The following is a 26,873-nucleotide window of genomic DNA, read 5'->3' as shown; positions in this document are numbered from 1 at the left end:
GGTGATGGTGAGGCGAGGCGTGTAAGTACCTAATCTGTGTGTGGGGGTTTCCTGTATACTGCGTGACTCAGAGTCCCATTGGAATTGCGCTTTACCAGGACATCCAGGAACGGTAGTTTTCCGTCTACTTCAATTTCCATGGTGAACTGAATATTTACGTGAATACAGTAGAGATGGTCGAGAAATAGCTGTAGGTTATTGCTCCCGTGAGGCCAGATCACAAACGTGTCATCCACATAACGGAGAAAACATTTCGATTTCGGGGTAGATGTGGCTAAGGATTTCTGTTCGAAGTGTTCCATATACATGTTTGCTATTATTGGAGAGAGTGGCGACCCCATCACGCCCCCTTCACTCTGTTCGTAGAACTCCCCGTTGAAATAGAAATAAGTGGCGTTAAGGCATTATTTAGCTAGTGTTGACAGGTCTTCTGGAAGTTTCTGGTCTAATAGCGGAAATACTTCTGTTAGCGGCACCTTGGTGAAAAGTGACGTGACGTCAAAACTTCCTAATAAGTCTGTACTTTCAATTGATTGGTCCTTAAGGAGCTGGATGAAATGTCGGGAGTCCTTCACGTAGGTTTCCGTGTGTCCTGTATGTGGTGAAGTAGTCCGGCTAGATAATGGGCGAAATCGTGCGTCGGAGATCCTATAGCGCTCACGATATGTCGCAGAGGTATGCCTTCTTTATGGATTTTAGGAAGGCATTACAATTTAGGAGGTATCGCGTCCGAGGATATCAGCTTCTTCTGTATTTCACCTGGGATACTGGAAGTTTGTACTAGTATGTGGAGTTTGTTCTTAATGCGGTTGATAGGGTTTCTTATTTTTCTGTATGTAGAATCGGTGAGTAATTGTTCTATTTCCCGAGTGTAGTCGGTGCGTGTCATTATCACCGTAGCGTTGCCTTTATCTGCGGGTAGGATAGTTGTTTTCGTACCTTGACTTAGTATTTTTCGGACATGAATTTCTTTTTTGGTCAAATTGGATTGCGGCAGCTTTGCGGTTCTCAGTAGACATGATATATTCTGTCTGATCTCCTCTGCAGATTCCGTAGGAAGGTGTCGGATTGCAATTTCAACTTTTGACGACATAAGACCTATCTGTGTCGGCGCGACGTAAAGCCCCTAGCAAAAAAAAAAATTTCAACTTCGCTAATTACTTCTTCCACCGGTATAATATTGGGAGATACTGCGTAGTTTAGCGTACACTGGAACTAGCCACTGCCAAACGAAACAAGAAATTCAACCGCCTCCTACAAAAACACAAACCGAAACCTCCTGTTCCACTGCAGAAAAATGTAATAGTTAACCTCACAGACAAGCCACTCATTGAAACTATTACCTCGGTCTTGTCCACTCCCGTCCCCTACATGTGTTGAGTCACGCAATGCACCCTAGTGTATTGCTTGCCAACTGCACAGCACATGGAAACTGCTGATACCGTGCGTTCCTTAGCCACGCGCTCATGTTTGTTCTCCGTTCGCTAGATAAGTTTCTGATCATTTCTGCGTACCCCATGTGTTTTCCTTGGGAATTTCGAATTCTGATATTAATGCTCTTCAGCGCTAACGTCCTGTTGCGAATTACGTGTCCTATGTCGCAGGACGTAAAAGATATGAAACAGTTACCCCTGACGATTATCTAAAGGGTTGAAAATCCTTTCTTATATCATTGGGGTTATCATGCCCATAAATTTTCCGTAACATTTCAGACACCTTGTATACTTACATATCATTAAACAGTTATTTACATATCTATGATGTAACCAACAGGAATAAGCTTAAATTTAACCTACTCTAGTAATAGCGGTAATAATATTGATAGTGGTAATAATGTCAAGGGTTTAAATAGTTACAAATTACACAGCCACTTGTTGTCACAAGAACAATTACATCAGCGTTTACTGAACTGCGGTTTTAGTGTGGGATTAGCAGTTATGAATACGTTCTTCAAGCATAAGGTTGTTCACCACTACTCATCGGTGGGGGTAGGGTCATTAGATACCTAATAGGCTTTATTATAACCGATTTTGAATTCAGGAAATCTGCTATGAATGCGCAGGTGTTCCAGGATTTTTCGATGATACAAGACCCCTTTCTAATATATAGTGAACTAAGTATTTCTAGGCTTAGGACAGAGAAAGTGAAATCTGTCTGCAGGGGAATAAGGGTAAAAAATATCCAGGATGAGGAAATTAAACAGACGTACATGGATATATTTAGCGAAAAGTTAAAAAAATAGATATTAAGCAGTTTCTGGGTATATAAAGAGAATGGGTGGCATATCGAGATGATGTAGTAGAAAGGGGAAGCCTAGGAACACCTGTATGCAAACATGGTAAGAAGCGAACTTATTGGTGGAAATATGAAGTCAGGACATCTTATAAACGTAATCAGATGGCATATCAGAAATAGTTCCAAACAAGGGCTGATGGAGACAGGGAACTTTATGCGGATGAAAGAAACAGAGCGAAACAAACACATTTAGAATCCAAGAAGTCATATGAAAATTTCGGTAATAACCTGGAAAGGATAGGTCATTCGGCAGAGAAACATTTCTGGACAGTAACATGGATTCTTAGAAATGGAGGGAAAGTGGAAATGAATGATGTTTCCTGTAAATCATGCAAACTCATAGTATCTCCCAGTAAATACTTGGACAGGTGGAAGGAATATTTTGAAAAGTTTTGAATGTAAAAGGAAATGTTTCTGTTTAAGTCGCGAAGTGCCGATCTCGTGGTGAAGAAAAATGATGTTAGAGAAATTGCGCTTTAGGAAGTGCAGATGATGTTAAATGTACTCTCTTATCATAAAGCAGCAGGAATGAAATTAGACATGAAATCGTGAAAAGTAGTGGGAAGGCAGGGATGAAATGTCTTCACAGAATAATATGTTTGGGTACTTTCTGATTGGACAAAATCAATTATTGCAACTATGTACAAGCAACAGGGGGGATTGCAAAAACTATAGAATTATTTCATTGATCAGTATATCAGACAAGTTGTTCACTGGCGTTTTGGAGAGCAGAGTGCGATCCACGGTAGAGAGTAGGTTGGAAGGAAACCAGTGTTGTTTCAGATCACACACGGGCTGTCAGGATCAGATTTTCATAATGAACCAGGGATAGACTGTCAGCCTATATTTATATTTTGTTGATCTAGAGAAGGCGGCTGACAGGGTACCGGGAAAAATAAATGTTAAACGTACAGTGGGTTAATGTGATTAATGGCAGCTTATTAAAAGCGATCAAATACATTTATGTTTACAGTTGGGATGTAGTGAGAATTGATGGTAGAATGAGTTCTTAGTTCAAGATACTTACAGATGTTAGATAAGATTGTAATAGTTCACCTTTGTTGTTCATAGTTCACATGGATCATCTATTGAAAGGTATGAAGTGGAAGGGAGGAATTCAGTTAGGTGTAAACGTAGTAAGCTATTTGCCCTACTGCGAAGATTTGGTCTGAGTGGCAGACTGTGCTGAAAGCCTTGAATATAAAATCTTGGATCTTGAAAATGGGTGCATTGAGTATGATATGAAAATTAACCTTTTCAAGCCTGAAATGATGACAGTAGTGAAGTAACCTAAGAGAACTGATTGTTAGTTTGAGAATACAAAACTGGATGAAATATATCCGTTCACATATTAAGGAAGTGTATTCTCCTACTATGGCTAGACAGTAAGTGAGATTGAAACAAGGCGCAGCAATGCTGATGCAATGAGCTCACAGCTGTGTATTCTGTAAGACGAAGTCAGCTCCCAGACGAAACTATCTTGCCAGCGATCTGTTTTCAGACAGCTGGGTGGACTCCAGATATCTTATTAATAATTTAGAAGTAACCGACTTGAAAGTACTGAGAATAATCGTTGATATAAATAGGTGAGAACACTGACAGGAGCGTACTCAGAATGAGGAGATAAAGCCTAAGTTAGCAATAAACTCGACCAGTGAAGCTGTACGCCTAAACCAGCTACGGTGATGGGGCCATGTGTGGCGAATGGAGGTCGATAGGTTACCAAGAAGGGTAATGAACTCGGTCATCCAGGTTAAGGGATGTAGGGGGGAGACCAAAACGACGATAGTTACATTCACCTTCTAATAACGGGTGTGGAACTACACGATGTCATAGAACTAGTATCATTACGAGGTTTGTGGAGGCGTTTAGTAAATTCACAGGGGCTTGCACACTGAACGAAGAATGAAGATGTATATATGTATGTATGTATGTATGTATGTATGTATGTATGTATGTATGTATGTATGTATGTATGTATGTATGTATGTATGTATGTATGTATGTATGTATGTGTATGCATGCATTTGTGTTCATCCAGTACAACTGAGAACATAAATAGCATAAAATTCCGCTCTCAGCCACTCAAGATGATGCATATATATGTATGTACTAGCTGACCCGAGAGACGTCATTCTGTCAAAAATAAATGACAATGGAACGAACTCAAATTCAGTCTGTACTGCACGCAAAAATCAGAATAATGCAAAAGACTACATCATCAACATCAAATGAGTTAATTTACTACTGCTACCGAAAGTTAGTTACAAACTATTGGAGAAACGTGTTTTCATTACCTGCAGTATTAATATCTTGATTGTGAATAAGGAAATGCTCAAAGAGGTCACAGCATATCACTACCCAGAAATAACCCTGATTGACTGTAACGTAGATGGGAACTGTTCAGCAGGTATTCAAATCCCTCACAGAGCCATAATCATCCCTCGTTGCAAATCAAGTAATTGGATAAGTTGATGGCGTGAAGATAATGCGGCAATATTTACTCCTCTTTCTTCGTAGGAAATAGATATCATAGAAAACACCGATTCCAATCAACAAAATGAAGATATATTTCATTGCAAAGCTTTAAGATACGCGATATCTTTTGTTTGATTACCTGGCGCGTAAACAAACAAAGTTGTTCGTTTTCCAACACAGGGACAGGCAACATACAATTGGCCATGCGAGAAACATGGGCTTTCAAGATTAATACCGCAAACACTCAATGACTTCCCCTGGGATTTATTTATGGTCATAGCAAAAGCGAGCCGCACTGGAAACTGCAGTCGTTTAAATTCAAATGGTATGTCAGTCGGAATCAAAGGGATGCGTGGTATCAAAACATCTTCTCCTATATACTTCCCCATTAGAATGGTTGCTTCGATCACGTTGTTCAGTAAAGTTTTTATCGCCAGCCATGTGCCATTACAAAGAAGCGGTTGGTTGATATTTCGCAACATTATGATCACTGATCTGACCTTTGATTGAAGAATGTGAGGCGGCAGTCCTGGCAAGTCCAGCGAGTTCAAAATTTCGGGTGGATAGTATATGACATCATCTTGGTTAGTAGCGGAATCAACTGATTGGTATGTCCTCAATTCACCGGCAATTTCATTTTGATTTTGAAATCTAATTCATTTATATCCATGTTTTTGGCAGCCAATATAGCTCGTTCGCTCAACCAAATATGATCAGTGTAATTTTGAGCAATGTTTGGGAACACCTCTTGAATGATTTCGGTTTTGGATTCAGTAAACTGACAAAAATTGTCAGGAAAAATAATGTAGCCATTCAGAACATCTGAAGGGAATTTGCCATTACCAATGTCAATTAGTTGTATTGAAAATATCCCTCCAGGTGGATCATTTTGCAACTCTACACACATATTCTGGCTTAAATTTAGTATCTTGATGTGTTTCCACAAAAGTGATGACTTTGAACATGCATTACGTTCATCAGCCGGCGTTGACCGTGGAATCACTGGCAATGTTTGACGAAAATCTCCTGCTAATAAAATCATCGTTCCACCAAATCGGTTTTGATTGTTCCGCAGATCTTGCATGGTTCGGTCTAATGCCTCCAAAGATTTTCTATGTGCCATGGTGCATTCATCCCACACTATCAATTTACATTGCTGCAAAACCTTTTCCATTGCAGAGTTCTTCGATGTGTTGCAGGTCGGAGTTTCGTTGCTTTGAATATTCAAAGGCAATTTTAGCGCTGAATGGGCTGTTCGACCGCCTTCCAACAATGTAGTTGCAATGCCTGATGAAGCAAGTGCGAGTGCAATTTCATTGTGTGAGCGAATTGTTGCTAAAATCAATGAAATTAAGAAAGTTTTTCCTGTACCCCCGGGAGCGTCCAAGAATTAAATCCCTCCAGTTCCATCATTTACAACTTTCATTATACTATCATATACATACTTTTGTTGTTGGTTCAAGAGCGGAAGATTTATTCGAACTGATTCTCTTAAAGCATCGAGATCATACAGTTTTTAGCGTTGCAACTCTTGATTAAAAGCGTTATGCATCGGGCGATTGGGCGCGGCCATGCTTCATTGAGGTAATACTTTGTTTGACACCATCAAGCACATGTTCTCAATTGATATCAACGCCTCATTGCACATTTCTTCACGGATTTGTAAATTTGGATTTCCTGTTGTGATGCGCATTTGATATAAGATATCATCACACATATCATCTTTGTATTTGATCCATAAATCAATTAGTTTTGATGGGTAGCATGTTGATATAATTATAGAAAACAATGCTCGTATTTGATGAGGTTGTGAAGAAATTACAGCATCATTGTGAGTTTGATCCCAATGAGCGTCTTTTTCTAACAGTTGCAAACGTAGACAGGCTTCTCTGTAAGAGCCACACAATTCATCATTAACAGTTTGTAAATGATGGAATGATGTTGGGACTCGAACATTGACTAATAGCAATCGCAAATAAAACACTCATCTTTGCTTGGATGGACTGAATAAATTCGACGTATTGCATCGGTGGAATATACATTTGGTTAATCTGGAAGTGGTTTTCCTTGTTTCAGTCGTTGAAATTTCTTAGAGGATTGATTCCAAGTATAATATTTTTTTGTTTCGGAGTATAGCAGTGTTCAGGCGAAATCATCATTGTGATACAATTTAAAAAACTTGTCAAGGTTGTAGATTGTGGTTCAACAACTCGTTGTAATGCGTTCCGTGCCGTGAAATATACTCCTTGACCATTTTCTAAATGTATGACTATGTGAACAACAGTGGGGTGTCTTTCATGAATGGGAAAAGAAAATATGTGCCAAATTGCTTCATTACTGCTAACACAGGGGCCCATTTGGTATTGGGTAACTTCATCATTGGAATTCTCTGCACTAACTCCAATCACAGCCATGCAACTTCCTTTGGTTACATATTTACAAATGTATTGATAGATTTGACGGAATGGCAAGATTAAACATTGATGTGCGCCTTGAAAACCTTTGATGGGTCAGGTGAATATGGAACAATCCAACGATTATCAGTTTTGTAACTGTTCCCTCTCCTAAGCTTCACACTTGGGGAGATGAAAGTTAATAGCTGGGGACACATGTATATATATATATAAACTATATGTGGCTTGCCCGCAAATTGCCACGCAAATAGAATATCAATTATCATTCCATGGTTTTCCACTTCTCTATGTATTGTTTGGGCGCCACCTTTACAGTTTTCAACAAAACTGTACAGCAAAAAATTTATATTGAATAGCATAGAGACTTATACATAAATCACAGGGGTAGGATTTTAAATAATAAACCATTAAGTATCGCTCTGAGAAAGAAAAGTAACGCAATATCTGGTCAAATGAATTTAGTAAAAAAATGAGATGAGTCGGAAAAGTACCTTTTATCTTGGGGGAAAGTAAGAATTTAACGTTACTGTAATTTACTGTTGCTTGCATTATATAATTGTAGCTCACCAATCTTAGCTTCCGTTGAGGTCATCTGTATTCCGTAGTTACTCGTTCCCCTTTTCTCCTTGTAGACTGGCTCCATGGACATCCTTCCTTCCTTCTGCGATATGGTTTGGGCTATCTGGACTAGCTCTCCCTAATTGCCTAGTCTTTAAATTAGACATTGGCCCTATGTCTAGGAAAATTGATCTCCGTTGATCTTAGAAGGAGAAAATTCAGTGTTATGAATTTGTCCATGTTATCAGAAACCTCAATCCAACATAGCTATTCCCCTGATACAATACAGACTTGTACGAAGTACCGTAGACTTGAACTAACGTAGTTCTTCGTCCAGAATAATTATAGAATATATCACAAGCCGTATACTTGTTTCGTCTCACCCTGATCCGACAGCATCACAGCAGCTACGTACTGTATCTCGAAGCAACAACTCACTGTCCCGAAAATAATAATTGTGGTCTCTGAGGATTTCTCCGTGCGTGATAATATACATGAGCAATCCCCTCCCTTGGTAACTGCTTCATACCAAGTCTCTTTACAACGTAGCATCGGATTCGTTGATCACATATCATATCTTCCCTCTCTTCTTTCTTCACGTGTAAGCAGTAGACGTGTCGATGATGTAGTCTCGTAGCATGCGCTAGCCTTGCGCGCGGGTCAATGTATAATACTTTGCTAATGAGTTAAACCCCAGTGAGTAATCCTAAATTCCCAGCTTTGGAATAACTTTTCCGTGTACACAAGTATGAGATAAAATGACACAAACTCTGTCTCAACATATTGGCCGTATTTACAGTACATAATGAATTCCTATCTTATAATATAATAATAAATGATGTTACAGTATATGCAATATGATACCAAAAGCCTTCTTATTTACAATTGATTGAAGTTAAATTAAAATGTCTCAGTGAATAATTGCCGATGCCGGATAATTTTGATATCGAATGATACCACGTAATAGTGCTGCAGAATTACAATTAATATAGCTGGAGAAGCCTGGACGGTTACAGTTCCAATGTATTGTTGATTCACTTTGACTATTGTTGATCTTCCGTTGTCTGCAGTCGACCGGAGACGATACAGTGGATAACCTTCATTTCCGGTAATTGATTCTGGTACTAATGCCCGTGGATAACGCTTCGAACATTTACCATCCACCACACACGGTGAATTTTGATTAAATGTTCCACAAGGACCATGAATCATGTTTTTAATAACTACTTCACTCAAGCCTGGATCTACTTGTATATCAGGGATTTCAGCTGATATCAATTCATCTACTTCATTTGGTCTTATATTCTCAACCAATCAAATCAGAATATATGCATGTGGCAATTCACGTTTCTGCCACTCCACAGAATACATCCATCAACGCGTCTCGCAAAACAAGCTAAGTTTCAGAATGAAATCCATTACAGTTTTTAAATTTTGTTGTAAGACTATAGCCGTAATGTCATGGCGATCAATGGTTGATTGGCCAAGGAATAACTCTTGTTTGATTTCTATCCACTGCGGATTGCACGTGAATGTGATAAATAAATCTGCTGTGCCATAATGACGAACATACGACATGGCATCTTGAACATATTCATGCATATGTCGAGGACTTCCCCGATGTGTGTTGCTGGATGAAAGGTCATCCGGCCGACATTCTCTGCATTTCCATCACTGATAATCGAATCTCGAAGGTGATTATACTCTCCAGAACGGAGTTTGCTCTGGTTCAACTTGATGAATGTCAAACGCTCTATTTCAATTTTGACATACATATCAACAGCATATAGGTGAAATAGCCGCCCACATTTCAATATGTGATTGTTTTCATTTTAACGAAACATAAGGCGGTGTGAATAATACTTCATTGAACTGACTTTTTTGTTGGTACGGGCACCTGTAAATAAATTATTGCTTTTTAGTTTTTTTGTTCTTTTTTTGCTAGTGGCTTTACGTCGCGCCGACACAGATAGGTCTTATGGCGACGATAATTATTGTTTTAATGGCAGTGATTGAACTTGCATATAATACATATAGTAGCTGTTACAAAATATCCAAATTTATAATTACCTGTAAGGGGATTTATCATATTGATCGAGAAGTGATAACCATCTTCACCTTGCCAAAATATGATGGGATATTGTATCGAATCGTATGTGCGGTGTGTTTCATTCGCACGCTGTAACTGATCATTCCGGCGATGTAAAACAATATCGCGGGCTTCCGAATTTTCTCCAACTATAACAATGGCAACTTCATCAATTGTTGGCACATTGATCAGCTCTGACTGCAATTTTGTGATTATCCGATGGCATGAGATCCAGTGCAGTTTTGAACAAAGTAATCAACTGATTGTGTTGATGAAAAAGTTTGTAATTGTTCTACAATAGACCTCTTCACTGAACTGTTATGTGCACAACGCAGATCAATTTCTTGTATAGAATTGCCCAGAAATAAATTTGCAGGAATGTGTAGTCACCCTCTAACACCGGCAACAGTGAACCTGCTCTCTGGTATATTTGGCCTTGTATCTGTAAATTAAGGAGGCCAGGATTATTATTTTTGTCGCAAAAACTATAAAATAAAGTAAACAAAGCAATATGAGGGATGTCTGTTTGTTATAATTATGTCAAAAGAAAGCAATGTGGGGGATAAGTCTTTTTGTTATATGTTACCTTGAAAGTTGGCATGAAATTGTCCCGAAGTACATTTGTGGCCCCAAATGAAGTCATTTGAAAGCAGTTGTTATATTTTTGGATATTTGTAAGGAAATGTACGTAATCTGTTACTGTTCCGAAACCAATGTGTACAATAGATCAGGTGGTGGAATCAACGGCACTAATTTCACTTTGCCGTTTGCGCAACACAATCCAGCGGCTTCAATTTTTTATTTCAATATCTTACAATTTTGGCAAACTGAGTTCATAGATCCAATAGTAACGCATTCGTAGGCACTGTAGTCAACTGAAACACCGTAACTGAAAGCAGTTTCATTCAAACATGGAAGATTATTAGCTGAACAACGCACTGCACGGGTTTGTGATATCCGAATCATTTCAGTTTCATTTCTCTTTTCACGTTGTTATGCAGTCCGATTAGACTGAAAATTAGCTTGGCTTGTAGCATTTCGACTTCTTCAACCGAAGTTGCTCCGCCCGCGTCTTACAGGCGGCACGAGTCTTGAAATGAGTATACTGTATATGGAAGCACACACTAAATAAACCAGTCAACCAAATAAATCGATGAACTTGTTTGTTGAGAAGCGAAGATTTAAAAAAATCAGGGTAGACAATGGTCTCCAACTATAACAAAACACGACACTGCATGCGACTGTCTGGAGAGCGTATGTTTGGGAGATCCGTACCGGCAGTCGAGGCAGCCAGACAGCAAGCCAGCCAGCCGAGTCACGCGCGAAACCAAAACCCAAGGAGACATTCTTCCTGTCACAAACTTAGAACTAAGCGAGATATGAACTTGGGGCTTATTTCAAAAATTAACTTCCATATCTGGAGACCATTTGCCTTGCTTTGACCCCCATGAAAATTCAATAGCAAAGAAGTACATAAAAATCTCTGAATATGACTGCAAAGAAACACAAATAGTGCATGTTCTTATCATTTAAATTTAAAAACATACTTATCTACGTCGAGCTGAAATGTTCCTTTATCAGCAGGGAAAAAATGACAAATATAGTGAATATAAAATAGGAATTATGACATAAGTTGTATGCAATGAAGATTTTGCTTTTGAGGTAACATCCCATTATATTAAAATTTTCTCACTCAATTATTTTGTAAACCTGTTTTTGTTAACGGCATAAAATGCGGCTTGAAATTTTTGTATATAATCCGATTTCACCCAATTTAACCGATATCATTGAGAGTTACGGGCATTTGGTAAACGCGCTGGATTAGAGGAGGACAGCGCTAAGTGCAAACGTGGGAGAAGGAAAGAGAGACGAACAGTTTGAAGGGAAAAAAGAAATGGGGCTTTTACGTTTTTTCTCGCATTTTTTCCAATATTTCTCTTCGTAAAAACCTTACTCGGACATCGACGAATATTCGAAAACAAGAATTAGCCGAATTGGTCAGCCATCCCCGAATTTTGCGCTTAGCAACACATTTATCGATTCATTTCTATTTATTTAGTTTTACATACGTACGTGTGTGTGTGTGTGTGTGTGTGTGTGTGTGTGTGTGTGCGCGTGTGTGCACTTCCTTGGAGGAAGAGAAAAGTAACGTTGTCAAATTTCAACAAAACCAAACAGAATGTAACACATGAAAAAATACTTCTGTGATAAATTGAAAACTTCCACAACTCTGGCAGTAGTGCATCTAAAGCAGATATGTTTAGTTTGAGGAGGAATCAGTACTGTAACTGGTAAATTCAATATTATTTTCTATGAAAGAACGGAACTGAAATATTTGTAATATTCAGTAGTTTTTATTGCAAATTTCTATGATTTCTCAGGTATTTTTCAAAGTTTACATTGTTATTTTTTTCCTAAGATACATTCATGAGAACAAGCATCACTGCATTTACATTCTTGTGAATATTTTTTGGATAATTTTCAGGAATACTATAGTTGTTAACCAGGGGTGCAGATGAGAGGAAACAACATTACATTATGTACCAATTTATTTTCAGTATAATTAGTTTCAATATTAACCACAATAATTATCTGGATATTAACATAATACACTTAAGAAAATGGAAATTGCAACACCATGAAGGCATTGGTCGTTTGTATTGATTTTCACGATACGGAACGATGCCATGTAGATATGTAAACGATCAAAGTTTCAGACCCATTGGATTGTTGCTACAGGTCTCCCCACATGATTGGTCGTGGAGGAATCAACTCCAGTATATGGACTCTGATGTAGCGTAGTTGACTTGCAGTCTGTGCAGTGAAGTGTTCCCTGTCAAACATGCCTCGACTACAGAGAAGAACACGCTATCAACAACTGTCACCGTTTGAGAGGGCTCGGATAATTGGGCTGTGTGAGGCTGGATTATCGCTAAGGTCTGTCGCTGGATGTGTTGGCCGACAGGCGTCTATGGTACATCGTGTATGGCAGCAGTGGTCAAATGAAGGTACCCACACTCGTAGACCTGGCACAGGCCCAGCGTGACAGACAACTGTGAGAGAGGATCGCCGCATCATTCGGATAGCCCGGATGGAACCCCACGCAACAGCAGCGCAAATTCGAGCAGCTGTGGTACCCCACGTTACACAACAAACAGTTGGTAATCGCCTGAGTGCAGCTGGCTTACGAGCCCGTGTCCCTGCAGAAGGTGTTCCATTGACCTCACAACAGCGACGTGTAAGGCTGGCCTGGTGTCGAGAAAGATCGACGTGAGTCAACGAATGGCATAGGGTCGTCTTTAGTGATGAATCGCGCTTCTGTCTTGCCCGCAGTGATCGCCGGAATCGTTTGCGCCGATGTAGCGGGGAGAGGGGCCGCCCAGATCTTATTGCCGAGAGGCTCACAGGGCCAACACCAAGCATTATGGTCTGGGGAGCTATTGGCTTTAATGTGAAATCACAGTTAGTGCTTGTTGAGGGCACTATGACTGCTCGACAGTACGTTTATAGAGTACTCAATCCAGTGGTTGTCCCTATGATGGCGAACATTGCTAATGGGATGTTTCAGCAGCACAACGCCCGGGTTCACACTGCACGCATCTCCAGAGAAGCTCTCCACGACATCACAACCTTAGAATGGCCCGCCAGATCCCCGGACCTCAGTCCTATTAAGCATGTGTGGGACATGATGGGTCGACAACTGGCCAACCGTCCTCAGCCACCCACAACTCTGGAACAACTGACCCGTGCAGTGCAGCAAGCATGGGCCGCAATTCCTCAGGAAGTGATCCAGGGCCTTATTGACTCCATGCCTCGACGAATTCATCAATGTATTGCAGCTCGTTGTGGGCACATCCTGTATTGATTGTTGTCCAGACTTGCGGTCAGAGGGACCTGAGAGTGTAATCATCGAAGCACAACGGAACACTTGTCCTGCATGTTCAATTGCAGCAATGTAGCACCACTCCTTCTGGGTGTTGCAATTATCATTTTCTTCAGTGTAGTTTTCTCCAAAGTTCGGTCAGGTTACAATTCCAAGTTCAGTCACAAATTTAAGTAAGAATCTTTATCCAGGTGCATTCATACTTAGCCAGAAGAATTGAGAACAACAAGAAATATCGGATGTATATATCGTACTTACAATTCGCCTTACGTCGCACCGAAAAAAATAGGTTACTTAAAATTTGCTTTATGCCTCATCGACACAGATAGGTCTTATGGCGACAATAGGATAAGAAAGGGATAAGAGTGGAAAGGAAGTGACCGTGGTCTTAATAAATGTACAGCCCCAGTATTCGCCTGGTGTGAAAATAGGAAACCACGGAAAACCATTTTCAGGGCTGCCGATAGTGGGGTTTGAACCCACTATCTCTTGGTTGCAAGCTCAGAGCTGCGCGCCCCTGACCGTATGGCTAACTTGCCCAGTCTAATATACGTAGGTGGATCAAAAGGTTAGTTGCACTAACGCGCCGCAACAGCGCGCTGTGTGTCGCAAACGTGGGCACAGCGGAGAAAGGGACAGACACTGCCCACACGTCTGTTAGGTAGGTCGCTGTGGTGTCTCGTCTAGTATTGTGTGAATAGCGGCCAAATGCAAAGGCGCGTCAACTGGACGTTCACTCCAAATATGAGGTGTGTGCGACAACCCGATTCCTATGAGCCAAAAGGAAGAATTGCACGGACATTCATCGTGAAATTAGTAATGTGTATGGAGAGCGGGCCATTTCCCGGCAAGGTATCGTAATGTGATGTCAGCAATTCGAAGCCGGACGCACGGATATCACGGACAACCATCGCGAAAGCAGGCCCGCAACGTCCAGGACCCGTGCAAAGGTCAACAGTGTGAATACGATCATTAGACAGAACCGGAGCATTAAACTGAGAGAAATCGCGACGCAGCTGAACAAGTCGTATGGCAGTGTGTTCGCCATTGTTCACGAGGACCTTGGATTTCGTAAGCTGTGTCAAAGATGGGTCCCACGTCCTCTCACCGATGAGCACAAAGGACAATGTTTCCAATCCTTCCTGGCAGATTTACAACGCTATGCCGCAGACGGCAACGGGTTTCTGCGCCGAATCGTCACAGGCGACGAAACATGGGTCCACCACTTCACCCCCGAAACGAGGCGAACATCAATGGGATGGGTGAAAACCTCATCACCACAACGAAAGAAGGCCAAGGTTCAACCTTCAGCCGGTAAGGTTATGGCGACAGTGTACTTTGACATGGAGGGTTTGCTGCACGTGGAATTCATGCCGAAAGGAACGACGATCAACGCGGCGTCGTATTGTCAAACGTTGCACCGGCTGCGTAAAGCGATTAAATTAAAGTGAAGCGCCGGGGGAATTTGAGCGCCGGTGTGATTTTGTTGCACGATAACGCAACACCTCACAAGGCCCGCCAAACGAGAGAACTGCTGCAGCGTTTCAAGTGGGAGGTCTGGCAACATCCACCCTACAGTCCCGACTTAGCGCTATGTGACTTTAATCTGTTCGGTAAGCTCAAAACGGAGCTCGGTGGTCGACGTTTCCAGACCGATGAGGAGGTGAAGGCCGCTGTCTCCGAGTGGTTGCAGAACGCTGGAGGAAAATTCTATGCATCCGGCATCGACAAGTCGGTTGTGCGTTCGCAGAAATGTTTGGCGTCTCTTAGAAACTATGTGGAAAAGTGACGTTACAGTGTATGTCGTTATAGTCGTATTGCTATTGTATAGGTGGTTTAATAAATGACCATAACTGGGAAGTGCAACTAATTTTCTGATCTGCCTTCGTATATCTTACTGTGCATTTTGGCCTTTTAACTTGGAATATGCTAGAGGCCTACTTCACCTGTTTATTGTTGAAACCACTCAAGAAGTTGCATTCAGTTATTTTCCACTTCAGCTCCAGGTGAATTAAATCCTTATCTATACTTACAAATTAAAATGGCTGTATGGGAATAAGAATCAAAATAATGAATTTGTTGGATTTTGCGCCCCTCTAACGGAATGAGAATGAAAAACAAATTATGAGGCACTTCCGGGTACCCTAGAACAACAAAACTTGGCGCCATGTATATGATCTCTAGGAAAATCAACAACACTCCCCGAGGAAGTTGAGTTGAGGGGCTCGGAAGCAAAACTGCACAAATACGCAATCGTAAGCAATTTTTCACCTAGTGGGGAACATTATTTTCAAAGCTAATAGTTCTCGAGGCATAAGAATTTCGTATAGTCCAAATTAATTTAAACTTTCAACCCCGTGAAAGTGTTGTTTTCTTTGTATTGAAAAGGTAAGGGTACATTATTGACGAGTAACTAAAGATCTATTAAAATGGTCCTCATGGTTGACAATTGGCTAAGGTGCATTCCACGTACAGTCAAATATCTGGATTAACTGAGGGTCACTCCTCTGCGAATCAGTAGACGCCAGAATTAATTAAACCGAGCAAGTGGCCGTGCGACCGGGATCACGTTCTTATCAGCTTGAATTCGGAAGATTGTGGGTTCGACCGCCACTGTTGGTAGCCCTGAATGTTGTTTTCCGTGATTTGCCATGTTCCTACCAGGAAAATGCTGCGGTTGTACCATAATTAAGGCCACGGCTACTTCCTTCCTACTCCTAGCCTTTACCTATCACAAAGTTGCCATAAGACCTATTTAATTAGTTAAAACAAACCAGAAATATCGTATGAGATACATTGAATCCTTGTGTTTAGGAACAAAAAATAATAATGCCCACTAAAGTAACAGAAATTTAAAAAAAGTAACATATATTATATGTACACATAGGCCTTTGTATTCTGGCCTCTTGAAATACGCTAAAGGCCTATTCCACCTGTTTTATTATGTAACACTGTCCACTCATATGGAAAAATAAAATCATCGTGGAATATTTTTTTAAAATTCATTGCGATATTTTACAAATATTTATACCAGTACAAACATTACAATCGCACAGGTTATAATCAAGAATATTCACACACTAAATACATGGAGCTGTTGAGCTCTACGTTCGAAGTCCTTTACATGAAGTAACACCAACAACAGCGGACGAAATTCCCTAGTATTGAGTCATTTCTTCCTTCCGCAGCTCTTAATGTCTACTATAAAAAGTTCTCTGCTGTTACAAAAACGAACTGAGCACGCACGTGATTCAATGTCGTTCATGAACTACCTCTTCCAGCTTTTAAAAATAATTTTCTTTCTAGAATTGAGGGTAGGGGAGATATAATAGAAAATGGGTGGAATGAATTCCTACTGATATTGCGTCATCCCATTATCAGACTTTTCTCTTCCCTCGCTCGCTAGGTCAAAGGTAGCAAAAACACGCTACACGATCCGCTGTGTAGTGCTTTGCTGTGCAGCATAATGGGGTGATTACGTGGCTTTGTTGCAGGTTTGTGATTAGAATAATCGCAGAAATCGTTTCTTTCGTATTATAGCATGACTCGGCCTCTGTGTAAACCCTCCATTACAGAGACATGAGAATTTTAAATTTAGTATCTTCATTGTAAGGTAAGTTGAAGTTAATGAATAGTAGATTACACGAAGTAATAGGAAGAACGTTGTCTGCGGTTTCTGATTCAAATGCGAACAGTATTTCAAGAAAATCAATTATACTCTATTTCTATGTGATACTTCGTTTCTGTGGTTGCTGGTATTATTTCTTTGCAGATCAGGGATACCACGGTCATCTGTCTCGTGAAAAATTTTGTGAGAAATATACCATGCATTTTTTTGTTGCTTGTATTGGTGTACTTGTGTTTCGTATAGGGAGATGAAAGATATTCCCCTGAGCTTTATGACTCGGGTGTAGGTTAGCCATTCACGGTTGTATTTTACGTTGCAATACTTTACCAGTAAACGCGTGCGAAGTTTCTATGTCAGAAAGGTGAGTTTGAACATGTTATTCCGGAGAATATACGTTTCATTTGTTAATTTCCAGTAAATACTCCATAATTGACTTCATTGGCCCGGTAGTTTGAGGTGGCACTACAGGGTCGTATAACTCTGTAGTAAAATGAAATGAAATGGCGTATGGCTTTTAGTGCCGGGAGTGTCCGAGGACAAGTTCGGCTCGCCAGATGCAGGTCTTTCGATTTGACTCCCGTAGGCGACCTGCGCGTCGTGATGAGCATGAAATGATGATGAAGACGTCACACACACCCAGCCCCCGTGCCAGCGAAATTAACCAATTAAGGTTAAAATTCCCGATCCTGCCGGGAATCGAACCCGGGAACCCTGTGACCAAAGGCCAACACGCTAACCATTTAGCCATGGAGCCGGACAGCTCTGTAGTAACTTTGATCTTTTCCCCTGATTCGGCAATTTAGTGTAAAAATCGATATAGTATAGGCAAATTTAAATATGGTGTTGAGATTACCATCCACAAAAAGCCATTTCAGGGATGCTTTCATTGTTAACAGGTTTTGGTCTAAACATACACACTGTCATCTAACTTGGTTGGTGTTTGGGTGTCATTTTCTAACCGTTTACGTCTACGACGTTATTGTAAGCTAAGTCATGAGTATGCTAGTAAAATGTAAATTTCGCATCGGGTTATCTGTTATAGGGCGTTCGGTTCTAATGCAGAGAGTAGTCTTCGTGAACTCTGCTCTTTTCAGATACTTCCACACTTAATGCAAGAACGGAGCTTAAAATCTGATCTACCGGGCGAGTTGACCGTTCGGTTAGGAGCGCGGAGCTGTGAGCTCGCATCCGGGATATAGTGGGTTCGAATCCCACTGTCGGCAGCCCTGAAGATGGTTTTCCGTGGTTTCCCATTTTCACACCATACAAATGCTGGGGCTGAAACTGAATTAAGGCCACGGCCGCTTCCTTCCCATTTCTAGGCCTTTCCTGTCCCATCTTCGCCATAATACCTATCTGTGTCGGTGCGACGTAAAGCCAATAGCAAAAAAGACATCTGAACTACTTTCATAATGCCAAGTTTTGACGTCATCTTTTTAGTCAGTCATGCCCTACCCGCCGATATGGTACAGAGCCAGCGAAGGTATAAACCTTAACCTTTCCATTCGCCTAAGGACACAATGGAAGGTATTATTAAAAAGGATTTTGTAAAACACTACAAACAGGATGACCCAAAAGTCATTTAACATGTGTCGAGGCAATACTTCACGCAACATTGGAGGTAGAGGGGTAATAACTGACATACATGATTGGCAAGACATGGGGTTTTACTGGTACCAAAATAAAGTAAATAAAGCATCATTTACAGCGCCTTTTCTGATAACTTCAACATGTTGCGATTACAGATGCATCTGACTCCGTCTCTCACGACAGCTCCTTTTATACAGTACCATACGTGGGTTTCATGCGGAATCACTGGCGTGTTGCTGTCCAGTGCCATATATTGGTCTGTTTGTGTACTCGTTATTGGTTTCAATAAAACCTCATGCCATGTGAAACATGTGTGGCCATTTTTACCTGACGAGTTGCTATCCAGCGCCATCTGTTGCTAATTTTGTGTAATTTATTTATTGTCAGTGACGCCCCATTTCATGCCAATCATGTGTATATATTATATAATCTCTTCCTCCAATATTCCGTGAAGTATTGCCTCATCACATGTTAACGGAGTTTTGAGTCACACTGTATGTAAAAATTAATACATTGCAATGGTACTCTATTCCTCCACGTTCGGGGTATTTTTTCAATTTCAACATCAATAATTTACATACTCATCTACTAAGCACAGGAAGTTACTAAATTTGTATGAGACTGAAACAAATAAACACTACGTAAATTATCAAAATATCCGTCTTCTTTAACATCAAATACCCTGATGTATCCACGACGCTTGAAACAACATACACGGCCATCGTAATTTTTAAGGGGCATCGCAATGAATGAGAATATGTGGTAAATGAGGGGAAGGGCTAAGTAAAATTACGAATTAATGTTTAACCCTGGAGTGGTCGCATGGGGTTTGTCAATATTAATGGTCGCACCGGGTCTCTCAGGCCCATTCTTTCTCAGTGTCGTACTATTAGATTTTTATACTTTATTTCCAATTACAGTATTACAGGACATGATTTTGTTTATTTTAATGCAGTTTACATGACTACAATATTTAACTATCCCGTTTCTTAACCAAAAAGTGTATTTTTATAATTACACTGAAAAACTGAATATTTTCTGTTGACTTTTGAATGGTAAAATATGGTAACAGTAAAATGTATTTCACATCATTTTTTTCACTTGTTCCTGCATCTACATGCACAAAGCAACACTTTCATATACTTTCTACACAGTCTTAATAAAACATATTTTTGAGATTTTCACACTTGAACTATTGGTACAAAAATATGGATTTTTTAGGTATATGTGAATTATGTGTCATAATTCATAAAATCAAAATCAAATTAGTTTTAGAAACACATCCAAGTACAGAGAAACATCACTTTAATCAATTTCTATGCACATTCTGCAGTCAAGTTGTCCATGTTTTCCGCAAATGAAATTTTGGCACTTGTGGCAGATGAAGGAAGTCTTCCTGTCTTTGTTTGTTGGGTAGAAATGATATCTCTTTCCTTTCCTGGGAACTTCTGTGGCAGATGCTTGCACAGGGTAGTTATACCCAGAATTAGCTTCATTCATTGTTACACGGAAGAAAAAGTGTACTAAGTTAACAATGCGAAGTTTGACAAAAAAAGACCAACGTTAACAGTCGCACCGGGTCTGCGAGACTCTGAACAACCTGTACACTCAAAGTTTCCAAGGCAACTGAGAGCGGGCTATTGTGTTCGGTCGAAGCTCGGGAGCCAAGAAGCTACCAGGGAGGGGAAAGCGCTCGGTACATTTCAACAACAGGAACACCACTAAGTATGTCTGCCCGGGTCTCGTAGACCCATCGCGACCACTCAGGGTTAAGCCGCACAAGGCTAAAACCATGAGAATCAAAATAACAAATAAAACCACGAGGGTCAAAATAATAAATAAGACTGCCACAAGAAGTCAGACAAGAAAATTGGAAAAGAAAAATTTATTTGAAAGGAATGCTAGATTCAGATTGAAACCTGTAATCGTCATCCACATCTAGAAATTTGTGAGATCGTGGGAGCATACTTTCAGATACTTGAGCAGTTTAGAAAAAAATATTCGTCTACTCGTGTATTATTGAGTGATACAGCTGGTGATACGGTCACCAGTTCAAGGCTGCAAGATCAAATTCGGTCACATATTTTCTGCATTTGAGAACGCTTAAATCTGAATGGTACGCTTCTGTACCTTATGGAACACATTTCGGAGCATCTGTAGTCCCAAGTCGAACAGAAGCCAAACAATACGGCTGAGGATGCTATTACACCAATGCAAGTGTACTCGAGTAACTTGAAGCCACCTGGCTGTGCAGCAATTGTTACTTAATGGGCCCTTGAACACTTTTGTTTTGGAATATTCGTAACACATTGATGGTTATTACTACGGCAGATAGACAATGACAATATTCTGAAGAGGTTCTGGTGAAGCAAAGAACATGAAAACACAGACGTGATAATATAATCCTCAGAGAATAACATATTGAACATTTATTGAACATTGAACATTACAGGCTCTTCACCCCGATACATGTTCACAGTGCTAGAATAAACAGAAAGAAACATAAATAAACTGAACTAAACTAAACAATTATAAACAGTTTTAAAAGCACACCAACTAGTCTACTGAGCTGTCCCCTACATGGGCAGATGACCAGTCCACCGTAAGGGTCAACCCTGTAATCCTGTCAACTAACTTGGTGGCCCCTCACACGAGCGGTATACCAGTCTCCATGTAAGGCACCACCCTAGACTAAATCTACTAAGTTGCCCCTACTAATAACAAAAGGAACCAATAAAATAAACAAAAGAAAAAAACAGTATAAGCATAACTATACCAACTAAATCTAGTGACGGCCTCTTACATGGGCGGATGACCATACCACATGAAAGTGCCAAACCTATAACCCTAAAATCTAATCTAAAGTAAAACACGAGCCAAAATTAAGCATCTACCCCTACTGTCCGGCCGTGTCATCACCCCTGGTGAGAACCTCAGAGAATAACATAGTAACCTTTTATGATTAATAATTTGTTATTCACCAGACCTTTGTCTATCTACGCAAATAATATACAGCCCCTTCATACATATACCGTCGCTGTTCGGGCAGAAGGTCATATCTCACAATGCTCTTCCTATCCATTATTTTCCTTAAGACAGGTCATGTGTCCCAGCCACATATTGATATTTAGTCCATCAGAACAATATTAGTTGTGTTCATTTACCTTTGCTTACGTCTAAAGGAAAATAACGGATAGGAAGAGCATTGTGAGATATGACGTTTTGCCCGAACAGTCACGATATATAGCTGTTTTCTGGTGGTTTGACGTGACACTAATACATCGAAGGTTTTCAGTGACGGATGGATGGGAACAGGCTGTGATTGGGAAGGTACTGACCGTGGCATTAGGTAAGGTACAACCACAGCATTTTTCTGATGTTAAAATTGGAAACCACGGAAAACCATCTTCAAGGCTGCCGACGGTGGGATTCGAACCCACCATCTCCCAAATGCAATCGACTCTAACCACACGGCCAACTCGCTCGTTCATAATTCTTTAAAATCAGGTTACTTAGTCCGTCAGACGAAGGTTTTTCGAAGTTATGCCTTCCACACCCTCCCCAACCGCGGTTGAGTTTCTTCCATTCAAAGTGAGATATTAAATGTATCTCCTAGCGCGAAGTATCTGAATTTTTAATGAGATTCCGCTTTCTCCCTAAAATAAATATATAGCCATAAGCTATTGGAAAGTGAAACGAGTAATTACTTCATTCGCCAAAAAAACCTATTTCAAAGAGAATCACTTGAAGAAAATTAATTACTTCTTGAACTATTACTGTCGACATGCTGTAAGAGATGAAATATAAAACATTTACGGCTTAAAGGCTATAACGTCTTTCAAGGGCTGTGAAGGCAGAACTTTTGTTCAGTGTATTTATTAACCACCTCTGTACGTGCTAAGGAACACATGGTGAACAAAGTAGGTGGAATCCATTGGAACTTAGTTACGTAAGATCTTCTCGTAGTATGAATACGAGGTACATAGACTACTCACCGATGCTGGCTTTCTTTAAGAATTATGTTACTGGTTTCTACGTACCAATAACTACTACTGGACTGCCAAGTTGGGGTCAGAAGGACAGCGCCTCAACCGTCTGAGCCACTCAGCTCGGCGGACTTCTTTAAGGAAAGAAAACTTGTCATATGATTACATCGATGGATCCCAGTGTCATTAATAGTTACTTACGAACACCAAAGTCACTAAAGACAAAGATTACATAGTTAAACACCTTTGCTAGGCTCTGTGAACCTCATATCTGGCCCTTAAGTTGGTGTTTAAAGAGGCCAGAGCCAGAATTAAAATCCAGACCTTATCAATAGTAGGAATTTGGCATATTCAATCGTTTATCTTTGTTGTTGTTGTTGTTGTTGTTGTTGTTATGTTCGTCAATGCACACGGAACCTGAGAGAAATGTAATTCTATTATTACGTGTAGGGTCTAGATACATTATTATCGGCCTATAACGAGAATGATGACACATTGTGTGGAACAACAAACATTACAATACATTTTGGACTGGAATTGAATCACTCAGCATTAATAACATTTTCTTGTCATCAGCTTAATCTTTACACGCATGACAAAGGATGGGAAATCTTCGAGGATGGCTATTGCATTTCGCATATTAATTTCTTTTCCACACATACATGCACATATTCATTATACATGCATTACATATTGTTATGCTCTCCATCACTCAGCATGTAAGCTCCTGTGAATCAAGTACGCTCCTTCACTATCATCAATTTGCAGCTAGCTGTGTGATCTCGTTTAGTTCCACTTTTCTTATTTTGAAATAACTAGGAACTGAATCTAACCATCGTCGCCTACCCTTCTCCTATCTTTCTCTTAATTCACACAAATGTTGAGGTTTCCTGTAACTTCCTACGACAAGTTAACAAGTGTTTACAACATTGAATGAAATAATTCACCAATGAATTATAGTTTTACTTTATATCCATGAAATTTTGTCAAATCGCATCAGAAACCAACTACATTCTGTTCAAGAGCGGTGGAATTTGCGTGTTGAAGTAGAATTTTTAATTGCGAAGTCTTCTTATAACTCCTACACAATGCTGTTGTGCTCAAGCAGTGAGTGTGTAACATTCATGTTTTGTAAGATTAACGGCAGCTACTTGATTTTGTGGACTCCATAAATCGTGTGTGTACACACAGCCGCCGATTGGTCATGTGGTATTTTTCAAATAAAGTACTAATCTATTCACCTGTCGTTAGAGGACCGTTACTGAGACGATCTACATAGAATGACTATCCGTATAGAAGAAGACACGTTAATAGGCATCATTTGCAGAGTTGAGAGTAATATACCAAGGCACTGAACACGACCCAAAAATCACCAGTAAATTGGACTGGTCTTTGAAATAGGTCCGTTACCTTACAATAAATTAGTATTTAGGTTATTAAAGGATTTGAACCAATTAGGGTATCTTCCAGGAATTCCCATAAGATTATTCACTTTTGCCTTGACAAATGTCATAGAATCGAACTAAGCCAAACCAAACCGAAACAAACCCCATGGCACTACAGCCTTTGAAGGGCCTTGGCCTACCACGCGACCGCTGCTCAGCCCGAAGGCCTGCAGATTGCGAGGTGTCGTGTGGTCAACACGACGAATCCGTTATTCTTGGCTTTCTAGACCGGCGCCGCCATCTCACCGTCAGATGGCTCCTCAATTCTAATCACGTAGGCTGAGTGGACCTCGAACCAGCCCTCAGGTCTAGGTAAAAATCCCTGACCTGGCCGGGAATCGAACCCGGGACCTCCGGGTAATAGGCAGGCACGCTGCCTCTACACCACGAGGGCGGCATATAGAATCGAACGGCATTTTAATTTTCTTTTAGTCAAGAGAATAAAGAGGAATTACAAAGTGAGAGCTCAGATAAGACAAGGAGACTAAGGTGGTTACATTTAATGCTCATTAGAAAAAATGCACATGAGTGGCAAAATAAAATCGTAAGTTGCCGAAAATTAATTCCTATTATTGAACTCAATTGTCAAATAGCCAGTTACAATTTATTACCCAAGGACTTTCTAAAAGCGCTTGTACTTACAGCTTTCTAAAATCATGAACACATGCAGATTTAAACAGTGATGATTTTTGTGTATCATGGCAGCAAGAAACTGTAAAATTTATCTTGTTCTATGATAGGTGGGAAGCTCGTACAATCTCTACCACAGTGGTTTACTGGGACATCACCCGATGTGTTGGAATTCAACAATGACTTTCGCGAAATATAATGAAAGTAAATAATTCACTTTTGATGCAAATAGGAGTCTCTCGCTCATTATAAACGTTCCAAATTCCTCATCTACAAACAATAACACATAAGAAGAAATATTCAAAATACAACCCAGGATTTTGAGTGGAAATCAGTAGTTTCTACCAATGCAACTCACTTTTCCGAACATTAATAGATAATGCATACACAAGGGAGTAAGTTATAATTTGCAGAAGTATACCATGTTTCACGCACACACAGATACACAGCATGGTCGGAAACAAAGTGAAGAGGGTGAATGCGTGTTAGATTGTTTGTCATACTGATAAATAATTGGAAAAAATAATTAGATACCTCGTGCAGTTGTCATTTTATCGGCCGCTGAAGTTAGTCAATCAGATCGTAATAATAATAATAATAATAATAATAATAATAATAATAATAATAATAATAATATCATAGGCTTTACGTCCCTCTAAACCGAGCTCGCTAGCTGTAGTCGCTTAAGTGCGGCCAGTGTCCAGTATTCGAGAGATAGTGGGCTCGAACCCCACTGTCGGCAGCCCTGAAAATGGTTTTCCGTGGTTTCCCGTTTTCACACCATGAAAATGATGGAGCTGTATCTTAATTAAGGCCACGGCCGCTTCCTTCCCACTCCTAGCCCTTCCCTGTCCCATCGTCGCCATAAGACCTATCTGTGTCGGTGCGACGTAAAGCAACTAGCAAAAAAAAAAAAAAAAAAAAAGAACATCCCTCTAACAACTCCTTTACGTTTTTCGGAGATACTGAGGTGCAGGAATTTAGTCCCTCAGAAGTTCCTTCACGTTCCAGTAAATCTACCGACACGAGGCTGACGTATTTGAGCACCTTCAAATACCACAGAACTGAGTCAGGATCGAACCTGCCAAGTAGGGGCCAGAAGGCCAGCTCCTCAACCGTCTGGGCCACTCAGCCGGCCGACTTCAGATGGACCTTGTGAGGCAGTGTTGCTAAATCTGCACATGTCTTACGACCGGCTTGAGAGCGCCAATAAAAATGGTAAATTTCTCCTTGGGAGGGACTTGAATAAGGACCTCCCAGCTGATAGGCTCAGCCCATAGCAAGCACGCTACGGTGGCATTGGCTGAAACTGAAGGTGTGTCAGTATTTAAAGCTCATTTCTCGGCAAGTCTCTAACGCCCCATGAAGCCATGTGCAGATTTATCAGCACTGCCCCGTAAAGCCCATTTGAATTTGCCCGCGAAGCGATCTGATTGGCTAATTTCAACGGCTGATAAAATGACAACGGTGCGAGATATCGATGTAAAATTTAAAAACACTCCTTATCAGTATGACCAATGCTCTTAAGCTCAAATACTCTGTTCATGTTGTTTCCGACCCCCCTGTATATATAACTAATGACAGATCCGCTTCTGTCTAAAGGAACATATAAATAAAATTTTCTATACATATCAACACATGCAGATTAAAACAGCGATGCATTTTGTGTATCCTGGCTGGCAGTAACTGTACACGTATTAGACACACTGTTAATTATAATGGAACCTATAAAGGAGTAGTTGGTAGCACTGACTTCCTCTTCGTCACATGACCTCTCATTGCTTGAATCATTAATGTGTTACCTGTAGGACTTCAGGATATCTCTGGACATGTGTGTGTCTTGCCCGTAGCATTGTGTGCCAATGTAATTAAAGCAA

The sequence above is a fragment of the Anabrus simplex genome, chromosome 2 (genome assembly GCF_040414725.1).
Source record: "Anabrus simplex isolate iqAnaSimp1 chromosome 2, ASM4041472v1, whole genome shotgun sequence".
NCBI classification, from domain to species: Eukaryota; Metazoa; Arthropoda; class Insecta; order Orthoptera; family Tettigoniidae; genus Anabrus; species Anabrus simplex.
Note: the sequence above shows the minus strand (reverse complement) of the source record.